An 11486-nucleotide genomic window follows, 5' to 3' on the forward strand; every position below is an offset into this window, starting at 1 on the left:
ATTCTGGGACAATCCTGAAGCGCTAAGGTCCAATGTACTCTGGTAAATTATCCCTTGCCCCAACCACTGACCTCTCACCTTTCTACCCACATATTTTGGGTCCCACCTTCTCACCTGGGTTTGTGACTTCAGAATCATCCTAGATTTTTCTCTCCACCACTCCATGGTCAGGCAATTCTAATTTCACAACATGTCTCCCACCAATTCCCTTCTCTCCACCTACACGGCCACCTCATCAACTCTCACCTTGACATCATACGAGCCCCAGATGCAAAGAAGCATGTTTCCAACATCTCCCCCTGCCTTGCCCCTTCCTCCACCTGTCTACTACCTGCCTTATTTTCCATTATTCCCTTTGGAGAACTTTGTTCTCCTCAAGCTGGAACACCAGCCAATTCTCTGAGCTCAGGTCCACGCCCTGCCTGGGATCTCCCCTCTTGTGATCGCCTTTCCAAATCTGCATATGGGCACGGTGATGCTTGACTTTGAGAAATTTTCACTCAACTCTTCCTGAACTGAAATGAACATATTTTCTTTCTAAGAATATGAGGACCCTTTTGTCCCAACACTTATCACAGTATACAGTGGGTGCTTAATAAATGTATGTTGGATTTGATTTGCCCCTCCTGACTTTTTTCTTTATGTCTGGGACACTATTATTTCTCTAAACTCCCTAGGGGCAGTTAGATGGCACACTGGATAGAGCACCAAGCCTGAAGTCAGGAAGATGAGTTTAAATCTGGCCTCAGAAGCTTCCTAGCTGTGTGACCCTGGGCAAGTCACTTCATCCATGTCTGCTTCAGTTTCCTCAGCTGTAAAATGGAAATAATAATAGCACCTGCTTCCCAGGGCTGTCCTGGGGACCAAATCAGGTCATAGTTGTAAAGTGTTCAACATAGCACCTGACACACAGTAAGTTCTTGATAAATGCTTGTTTCCTTCTCTGCGTGGTTGTAGTCTCAGTTTGATTTCTCAAGAAATCACAGCTGTAGAGGTGGAAGAAACATTAAACATGACCTAGTCCAACCACCTCATTTTACAGATGAGGAAACTGAGGCCTAGCGAGGGGAAGAGACTTGGCCAAGGCCACAGAAGTAGAAAGAGTCAGAGATGGGATTTGAACCTCTGATTCCAAAGCCAGCACTCTTTCATTGCATTGTTTTTCACGTTTTCTCTTCCTTTCCACTCATCTCCAAGCAATTATTTGGTCCTATTAATTCTGTCTTCTCAAAACCCTTGTCTGTTCCTTCCTCATTTCCAATACCATCGGTGCAGTACAAGACCTCCTCACCATCTCTCTGGGCCATAAGCTTATCTGCAGGGTGACCAGAACATAGTAGGTGCTTAATAAATGTTTGTTGACCAATTGATTGTCAATTGACTGCCATTCAAGGCCTGACAAGATCTTCAGTCCTCTTCTCTTCCTAGTCTAATTCTCCTCTAATGACCCTATGTTTTGAAAAGACTGGATAGCTCCCTGCCCACTAAACACAAGCTGTGTCCTAAGGGCTTTCTGGCATTGTTCTTGCTGTCCCCTGTACTTAGAGTAAGCTCCAGTCTTCTCTGTCTATTAAATCCCTACCCATCTTTTAAAACTCCAGTGGCTCCCACTAATGTAGCTCTTGAGCCCCCACCAGTGTGCATCCATTAACAAACAGCAGGTAGAAAGACTTGCCTTTTAGCAAAGGCATTTACAAAGAAGATGTAGTGAGAAAATTGTGACAAAATTTGGCTCCCCAAAACCTTTCTGCCCAAAATTCATTCTGCCACAAAGAGTCCATGGGAAGAATGAGCTTAAACTCAGAAGTACAGTGGTTTTGAGGCACATGTTTAGGAAACAGGTGGGACAAAGGGCAACTCACATCTCCTAGTACTACCACCTGACCTGGAAGTCTTTTTTTTCTCTCTGAAGAGTCCTCATGTGGATTTCCTGGAGCACACTGTGTTTGGTAGGTTACTCAGCTAGGCTCCCAGGGTCTACACCTTTCTTGAGTTTGTGCCTGGCATTTTTCTGTGCTGTGAGGAGTTCAGGCTCCCTGAAGCTATTTCCTCCCTTGGCTAACTATCTTATCTTCTCTCAGGTATATGTTTGCATTCTTGGCTAGATGTACTGATTCAGTAGCTCTGATGACCTGGCCAGTGTGGGTGGAGAGGAAAGTCCCTTCCCTGTGGGGATCTCTCCCACAAAGCACTCCTGATCTTGAATTCCTTAGCTCTCAAAATGTAATTGCTGAACTTCATCCAGATACTTAATGCCCTGAAAGGTATGACTGGCTTGTTTGCTCAGCCAATCTCTTCATCTACTTAAGAGATTCTTACATCATAAAGAGATCATAAGGCATAGATACATCTTGTTTACATGTTAAAACATCATCATGATTAACTACAGTCTGTGCCTAATGGTAGGTAGGTGGTACAGTGAATAGACCTGCCCTGGAATCAGGAAGACCTGAGTTCAAATTCATCTCCAGACATTGACCAGACCCTGGGCAAGTCACTTAACCTGTTTGCCTCAGTTTCCTCAATTGTAAAGTGGGGATAACAGTAGCACCTACCTCCCAGGACTGTGGTAAAGACCAAATAGATAATATTTGTAGAACACTCGGTACACTGCCTGGCACATAGTTGGCATTATATAAATGTATTTTCTTTGTTCTGGTAATCACATCAGATAAACTGGGAATGGGGGGAGGGAGAATCATATTCTCCTTTCCTTATACTTGAGATGCTCGGAATACTTTTCCTTTCCACCTCTGCTTTTTAAGATCCCTGGTTTCCTGGTTCAAGTGCTTCCATTTCTGACAAACCTCCCCCTCCCACCCCCCACCCCCGTAATTGCTAATCACTCACCCTTTCCATCAACAAATTACCTGGAATTTCTTTTGTATCTACTCATAGATGTACATATTGCCACCCTCACTCCTTGAAGCACAGTGTCTGTAGGTGTCTACACAGTAGGTGCCTATTAAATGCTTGCTGATTGATAGATGGATTAAACCCAATTAGAATATACTATATCCTCAAGGAAACTTTCCTTGATTCTCTCAGTAGGTTATGACCTCCCTCTGGCCCCCACCAACGGACTTTGTTTTTTTATCTTCTAATAAGCTTCTCATGTGATGTTGCACATTCACAGTTATCTGTATTTCTGTATTTTAAAAGCTGTAAACTCCTTGAGGGCAGGGACTGCAGTGTTTAAACTGTACCTGCCTGGGTGCCTGGCTCGGGGTCCTGCACATAAATGCTCACCGGGATATAACGGCCAAAGTGGAAACAGCCACACTGCTCTTGGGTTACGCAGCCTGCCCCGTCATGGATGAGCCCATGGTCACACTCACAGCCCTCAAAGCATTGAGGTGAGCAGCGGGCAGGACCAAGGAGGGCAGCACAGCCAAGGTCACACGTACGGGCACAGATGCTGTAGTGACTCCGGGGTGGGCACTTCAGGGCTGAGGGCAGAAGACAAGGATCAGGTCTGAGCCAAAGCAGAAGGCCCCAAGACCCCAATGCCCACCTGGGTGTAGAGGTCCTGATAGAACATTCTTTCTGAGCACAACCTTTCCATCTCTCCCTCCCAGTGTCACTCTTCCTAACTCTGTCCTTTCTGCTTACTGGATCAAGCTCCTTGATCCATCACCCCAGCTCTGACCTCACTGCTCCCCCCTTAGCAGACTTGTCCCTTCACTCAACCATTTATTCTCAGCTAATCCTTGGATCCTTCGCTCCCCGGTCCTTACACCAGTCACATCTTGCCCAACTACAATGCTGGTTCACTCTCCTCCTCCCCTCTCCCCCCACCCTGACCTCCATCTGCCTTCTCTGCTCCCACATGTGAATTGCTGAATACTGCTATATGTCAATTTAGCAGCAACAACAGAGAAATCAATTGGCTTCCTGGGGCATGTATCCAAGTTATAACAGGGTGCCTCTCAAGGCTTGTCAGAGTGGATGAGTCTTACCGACTGGCAGTGATTCACAGCGGCACAAATTATACTGCCGGAAAGAACCTAGCAAGTTTGGCCAAAGTATTTGCCAAAGAGAAAACCTTGGATTAGAAACAGAAGACCCTAAGGGCATAGGTGAGGTTTTCATCATTTCCAACCACTGAAGGCAAGGAGTAAGAGGAGAAAAATTGGAGTTGGGAAGCAAACCGTGAAGAGGACAGTGTCCAAGAATGGGCTTTCTGATTTGAAATATCGGAATCACATAGCCCCGGCCAGAGGCAGAGGTCAGCAAGAACAGTCTTGGGAGTCTAACAAAATAAGTAACATGAAAAAGGATGGGAGAGGGAGAAAATCTAATATTATCCATTCACCAACCTGGATCCCACAGAGTAGCTACAATATAGAAGGGAGAGTAGCAGACGCCCAGAAGTCCCCAGGAGACAAAATCCGAGAACGAGAAGCAAACTTATAACTTCAAGTGTCTATAGACAAATGCCCCACCTTTAGTTAACAAGGAAGAGGAATTTGAAGTCCTAACAATAAAAAAGGGCAAATTTGACCTCACTGGGGGTCATAAAGACTTGGTGGGATGAAACACATGACTGAAATATTGTCTGGATGGACCCATACAGGGGTGTGCTGGAGCCAGCTCTTATTGGCTTGCAAGAGTTGATTGTTAAATTTTCCATGTGACCATTTATACCTTGAAAATTGCCAAAGGTTACAAGTCAGAGAAATCTGATTTATTGTCTAGAGTTAAGAAAGTGATGGAGAACATGTTAATGATGAATGTTAAATTTAGAAGTGTGCCATGTGTGTATATTCCCACCCCTATGCCCCACTATCAGAAAGCCAGTTGTTAGACATTAACCACTGAGTATGCATTTTGCAGGACAGGTGAAGGGGGATGGAGGCGGGCCAGCATCATATATTAAGGAGGCACACTTTTCAGGCCTTCTCCATTCCAGTCACATTGGCCTACCAGCTGTTCCACAAACACCTCAGTCTAACTCCCCAATCTGTCCTCATTGTCTGGAATGCCCTCCCTCCTCACCTGGGCCTCAGAGAATCCTGCATTTCCTCCAGATCACAGTCCAAACATTTCCTCCTCCCCAATTCCCTCCAGTTGCTAATGCTCTCTCAGTTGAGTGAATTCAGAGTAGGTGGAATTACTATATCCAAAGTAGTCATTAATGGTTCAGTGTCATTGTAGAGGGAGGTGCTCAGGTAAGGACCCCAGGGATCTACCCTTGGCCCTGAGCTGTTCATTTTTAATAGTAACACAGCATGAATGATCCATCTACTTATTGAATTTTCAGATGGCATAAAGCCAGGGGGCTGACAAAAAAAAAGAAGTCAGTTAGGAAAAAAAAGGTTTTGACAAGCTAGAATGATGGGTTGATCTCATCATCTTAAATTGGATAGCAGTAGGGGGCAGCTAGGTAGTACAGTGGTTAGAGCACCAGCCCTAGAGTGAGGAGGACCTGAGTTCAAGTCCAGCCTCTGACATTTGACACTTAACTGTGTGACCTTGGGAAAGTCACTTAATCCCAATTGCCTCACACAAAAAAAGACCCAAACAAAGACCTCCATTGAATTCTTAAAAAAAAAAATTAATAGCAATGAGTAGAAAGTCCTACACTTGGATTAGAAAAATCAACTTCCTAGGCACTAGGCAACCTTTCCATTAACAAAGATCTGGGGGTATTAGTGGGCCACAAGCTTGATATAAGTTATGGTAATCTTTAAAGCTACTACAGTCTTTGAATGAGGTAAGAAGGGCAATGTCCCAAAAGAGAGAAATTTGTTATTCTTGATACCATTTTTTGGTTATTTTTGTTATTCTTTGGTGATTTCACCTCTGAAGTTGTGTTTATTTCTGGGCACCACATTGGAGGAAGATTATTGACAAGATGGAGATTGTCTTGGGAAGGGTCTCCAGGATGGTCATGGGACCCAAGATTAGACCACAGGAGGTCCAATGAAAGGGGCTGGGAATGCTTAGCTGGGAGTAGAGAAGACTCGTGAGGGACAGAATAATATCTTCAAACATTTGAAGACCCATCATGCATAATTAGCCCTGTTTTGCCCAAATTGAGAGCAACAGGGAGAAGTTAGGAAGGACCACATTTAAGCTTGACTTCAAGCAGAGTTCCCTCCCAGTGAGACCTGTCCAAGAGGTCAGTGGACCTTGGGAAGTAGTGAGCTCCCTCCCACACAAGAGAGGCCTTTAAGGAAAAGAGAGGCTGGCGGGTTGGAGGCTACAGACAGGACTAGATGTATCTGAGATCTTCTAGCTCTGGGATTCTGGGAAACCCTGATGGGAGGGAGAGGGGGGAGTGGGCAAAAGGAAAGAGGTAAGAGAATAAAGGGAGTGGCCAGCAAGCTGGCCAGGCACAGGCATGCTCCTGAGGCCTGTGATAGCTGCCAGGGGCCCTGGGGAGGGCGGCATTCCTTTGATGCTTAACTAATTGGAAATCCAAAATTGAATTAAAGGCAGAAACCCAGTTCTGGAGCAGTCCTGGTCTTCCCCTGTGTCCCAGGGTGGTTCCCTTTCCTGTGGTTCCTTTTGGTCAAACTAAGACCAGGCCCACCCTCGGTGTCCCCTGGCCAGAATGGAGAAGGCACTCACGGCACAGTTTGGGGCCCCTCCAGGGTTGCACGGGGGACCCCGCCTCCTGGCAGGCCTCTGTGTAAGCAGTCAGTGAATCACACAGCCCCAGCTGGCTTCTGTGACCCTGGCACATGTTTCGTAGACAGAATCCATAGAAGGGATCAGGCTGTACAAAGCTGTGGCAGCGGCCAAAGGGCCCTGTTGGCAGCCTGAGAAGCTCACAGGCTGAGGGTCCTGAAAAGGCAGTGTCTAGCTCCCGGGGACTGGGTAGGCACGGCCCTGTAGGAGAACAGGGGCCAGGCCCAGGTAGGGCCCAGGTGGCAGCAAAGGCTTCAAGGGAATCTGTGGAGCCAAAGTCATCTATGCCACCATCCACGTTGAAGTTCCCACAGAGCCCAGAGAGGCGGCCCCAGTATGTGGATGGGACAGTCAGCCGCAGATGTAGGGCAAAGTCATAGAAAAGGCGCAGGCCACAGGCTGCCTGGACCACCGCCAAGCGGCCCTCACGAGTGACCCACAGGCGCCCTCCAGGCAGGACCAGAGGCAGCCGGCAGCGCTCTCCGTCTACCTGGTGAGATAGAGGAGGGAGCAGCGTTGCTGTTCAGGTCTTTGGAATCCTGGCTCCTCTCTTGTCAATTCAGACCCTCCCAGTAATCACAGCTTTAGTTTTAGGGCTAGAAAGGACCTCCAAGGGAGAAGGCATCTAGTCTACTGCAGGGGGGCAGGCATAACAGGACCATAGCTTTAGGGATGGAAGGTAGGTCAGAGATTATTCCAGAAACAATCCTCTCATTTTACAGAGGAAGAAACTCCGGCAAAGGCTTGGCCAAGGTTAGGAAGCTGTTTAGAATGAGGATTTGAACCAGGCCCTCCAATTCCAAATTGAGCACTCCCAATGACTTGCCCATGGTAGGCAAATCTGTAAATGCTCTTTGAATGCATATTAATGAATTAGGTTTAGGCCACGCCCCCTCCTTCAAGCTTCCCACTGCCACTAGTCTTGAGCTCCTGAGGTATTAGAATCTCAGCGCCAGGCCTTTTCACGTCAATGCTTCCACAGGACCTCACCATAGGACAGGGTAAAGACTCTCAGCATTTGCTCCTTTCAAGGACCCTGCTAGTCCTCATACCTCTCTGGAGAGCACCCAAGTCCCGAGATCCAGTGTCCTCCCAGGAACCCCAGGGGCTGGGTAATTGGTTCTCACCATGATGATGCCAGGTGCTGCTCGATCCAGGACCAACTGATAGCCATAAAGGCTGAGGAGGATTCGGTGGGGTCCAGCCTCATCCTTTTCCATCTGGAGGCCAAAGGACTCCAGGCCAGAGCCAGTAGCCCGGGCTAGCAGGTAAGCACACCTTCCAGCCAGACCTCCCAGGACATGACCATCGAAGGTCAGGCCATGAGTTGGCCCTGCCAAAAAGCAGCTGGCCTGACCATCTGGGAAGCAGCCTCGGATTCCCCTGTGGATGGTGCAGACCTCACGGGAGCTGCAGAGTCCTGGCCTGCAGGACACAGTGCCAGCCAGGCCACAGTGACATCGCCTCTCACACCCAGGGCCTGGATACCAAGAGGTCCCTAGTGCATGGTAGCGGCCCTCGTGGAGGCAGCCGCAGCGGCCCCTTGGCACACAGGCCGCCCCACTCAGTACATAGCCAGCATTGCACACGCAGCCCTCTTGGCACCGACCACCAGCCTGGCAGCGCTTGGATCCATTCAGGTCCACACAAGTCAGGGGGTATCGTGGGCCACATAGCTTGTAGTGGGAATGAGCTGGGCATTGAAGGGCTGGGGGCCCAGGATGGGTAGGAAGGGAAAAAGACATGGAAGTGATATAGGTGAAAGACCAGAGAAAGAGAGAGACAGACAGACAGAGACCGACAGACAGAGACAGAGGGAGACAGAGAAACACAGAGAGAGGACAGAGACAGAGATTAGGAGAGAGAGACATGCCAGAGAGATATAAAGGAAAAAGAAACAGAAAGACAGGCAAGTAAGAAAGAAATAAAAATCAGAGAGGGAAAGAGAGACCAGAGACAGGAGAGACAGGACAGAGACAGAGCCCAAGGCAGGCAAAGGCAGGGGAGAAACAGAGGAAAACATGGAAAATCAAGTACCAGAGAGACAGACAGGGGGCAAATGGAAGAAAGAGAGAGAGAAAACAGAAAGACAGAAACCAGGAGAGAAACATGGAGACAGAAAAAGTATCGAGGAAAGAAACATCCAATCTCAGCCAGTAAGCATCTCCCAAACTTCAAAGCCTCTCCCCTGCTCCCCCCACCCCAAGCCTGGGTGGTCTGCATGGCCATCCTTTACCCACTAGGGACTCTGGGGCTTGGCTCCCTGGCCCCCAGCACCCTGGGGACCCTGACGTCTGGCTCTGTCACTCACGGCATAAACTGGGTGTTCTCCAGGGCCTGAGATGGACCCCTTGTGCCTGACAGGCCGTCACATAGGCCACGAGGGCTTGGCACAGAGCCCGATGGCCACCCCGGTGTTGACACACGTCCTCCAAGCAGTCTTCCATGAAGGGAATGGGGCTCAGGATTCGGTGGCAGGGAGCCAAGGGTCCGGATGATGAAACCAGAAGTCCACAGTAGCCCAGCCCTCGGTAGCGATCACGCTGAGTAGCTGGGCAGGGGGGTGGACAGTGTGGCCCACAGGATGGGCCGCAGCCAGGGATCTCTGCCACCTTCCAAGAATGGGCCAGACCAGAAAGTTTAGATGATGGTACTCCTTTAGCCATACTCCCACAGAGTCCACACAGGCTTCCAGCAAGGGCCCGGGGTACTGAGAGCCGGACCAGACTGTCCCAGTCATAGGTCAAAGAGAGGCCAGAGGCTGTGTCCAGGCACAGCTGACCCCCACAGTTATGGGCTCGGAGACAGCGTCCATGGAGGAAGGGCAGTGACTCAAGGACGCCATCTACCTGTGGGGAAGGAAGACCCAGGTATCATTTACCCAGGCAAGAGGAAGCATGTCCAGTCTTTCCAAGTCCAGGGTTCTAATGCTTAGTCATTCCAGCCTTGGGGAACCTAGCATCCAATGAGCATCTCCAGGAGCCTAAGAATTCCATTAACCCAGGCCTAGGGCCTGGTGCCTGGAGCCCTGGGCTTACTCCCTCTTGAGGCAAGCAGCCCTTTTAACTTGGGGCCACTCTCATCACAGCAAGTTTTTTTCTTTACAGTAAGTTTTCTGTGTCTAGGTCAGCGCCTAGGGCTCCTTGGTTCTTCCCTCTGGGAGTACACCAATCTAATCCTTTTCCCTCAGTCATTCAACAAACATTTATTAAAGCCCTCTCATATGCCCAGCATTGTGCTAGATTCAGAGAATGCCAAGACAATAAAAAGTTCTTGCTCCGGAAGAACGTGCATTGTATTGAGAGAATACAACGTGCATAGAGATAAACAAATGCAAAGTAATTTGGGGAGAGAGCTAGCTGGTGGATGAGGGAGAGGCCTGGTTTCTGAGGTGTTGCTGTCAGCTGATCGTTGAAGAGAGCTAAGGGTTCCAAGATTTGGAAGTGAGGAGTGAGTGCATTCCAGGCATGAGATACAGTTTGTGCAAAGACATGGACAGAGGACCCACGGAGGAGGAGTATGAGGTTGGAACTTAGACTATGGGAAGGAAAATGGGTGATAAACCTGGAAAGGTAGGCTGGAGTCTGGTGGAAAGGGGATTTGAAATTCAGAGGCTTGAAAACAGCCTGTGTGCTCCCCTAAGGGAAGGTTGGGAAATTGTGAAATGATTAGGGTGGGCAGGGGTGGGTCTGCAAGGGTCACTAAGCACCACTGAGAAACAGTGGAGGGGTTTGTGAGAGGTCAGGAGGGGTCAGGAAGGTCTCAGTGAGGAAGAGTGGAGAGTGATGGCTGAGGGGGCAGGCCTCACCCGGAGAAGGTTTGGGTCCGCCGGGCTCATGTCCAGTCTGAGACCACAGGCCCTCAAGGTCAGTGACTTTGAGCAGCCAAGAGGTCGGATGTGTGTGGCTATGTCCAAGTAGAAGGGGCCAAAGGCACTACCCCCACTGGCACTACAGGGGCCTGCCAGCCGGTATACACAAGAGCCAGGGAAACTGTATTTGGCACCCCCAAAGGTTTGGAAGCGAAAATCACCAGATGCGATGCAGGTGACATGCTGGGGCCCAGAGCCCAGCCGGATCAGCCGGCAGCGATGCCCCCCACCAGAGGCCTCTTCACAGTGGCCCTGACACTGGGCGGGCCAGCACTGGATGCCAGTACTCCTGGGACCCCCAACCACCAGGCAGTGGCAATGCTGTGCACAGGCTTCTGTCCAGAAGGCCTTGCCCAGCCTTAGGAGGCAGCCACACTGCTCACTGGGCACACAGTGTCTGGCCAGTAGCAGTTGACCTGACACACATTGGCAGGTGGGGACGCAGGGCTGGCTGCAGTGAACCAGGGCTGTTGGGTTAGCACATGTGGCTGGACAGGCTGGACCATTGGGGACATAGTGGGAGTAGAGGGGACAGGTGGGGTCAGTGCCTGGGACCCGTGGTGGAGTGAGTGGTACTGGGGGCACCAGAGGGTGAGCTGTTGGAGGGGAAGAGAAGGGAAGAGTTAGGCACCCAGGGGTCCAGCCCCTTAGCGCTCCCCCCCCATTTCCCTGGGGATCTAGGTGCTCTGTACCCATCACCTCCCTACCTTTGGGGATCCCAGGCATCCAAATAATTATCAATTATCAAACATTTATTAAGCACCCACTATGTGTCAGACACTGGGCTAGGTGCTGGGGTTACAATCCCTATTCTCTAATAGTTTACACTTTAACTGACTAGAAGTGCCCCCTCCCCCCCCCCCCCCCCCCCCCCCCCCCCCCCCTCCTCCCCACCCCCCCCCCCCCCCCCAAAACCAGCCCCCCGCGCGTTGTGCCCCCCCCCCCCCCCCCCCCCCCACCCCCCCCCCCCCCCCCCACC

The sequence above is a fragment of the Petaurus breviceps genome, unplaced genomic scaffold, assembly GCF_028583685.1.
Source record: "Petaurus breviceps papuanus isolate PSGF00001 unplaced genomic scaffold, PetGlider_PUasm1.0 91041, whole genome shotgun sequence".
Taxonomy (NCBI): Eukaryota; Metazoa; Chordata; class Mammalia; order Diprotodontia; family Petauridae; genus Petaurus; species Petaurus breviceps.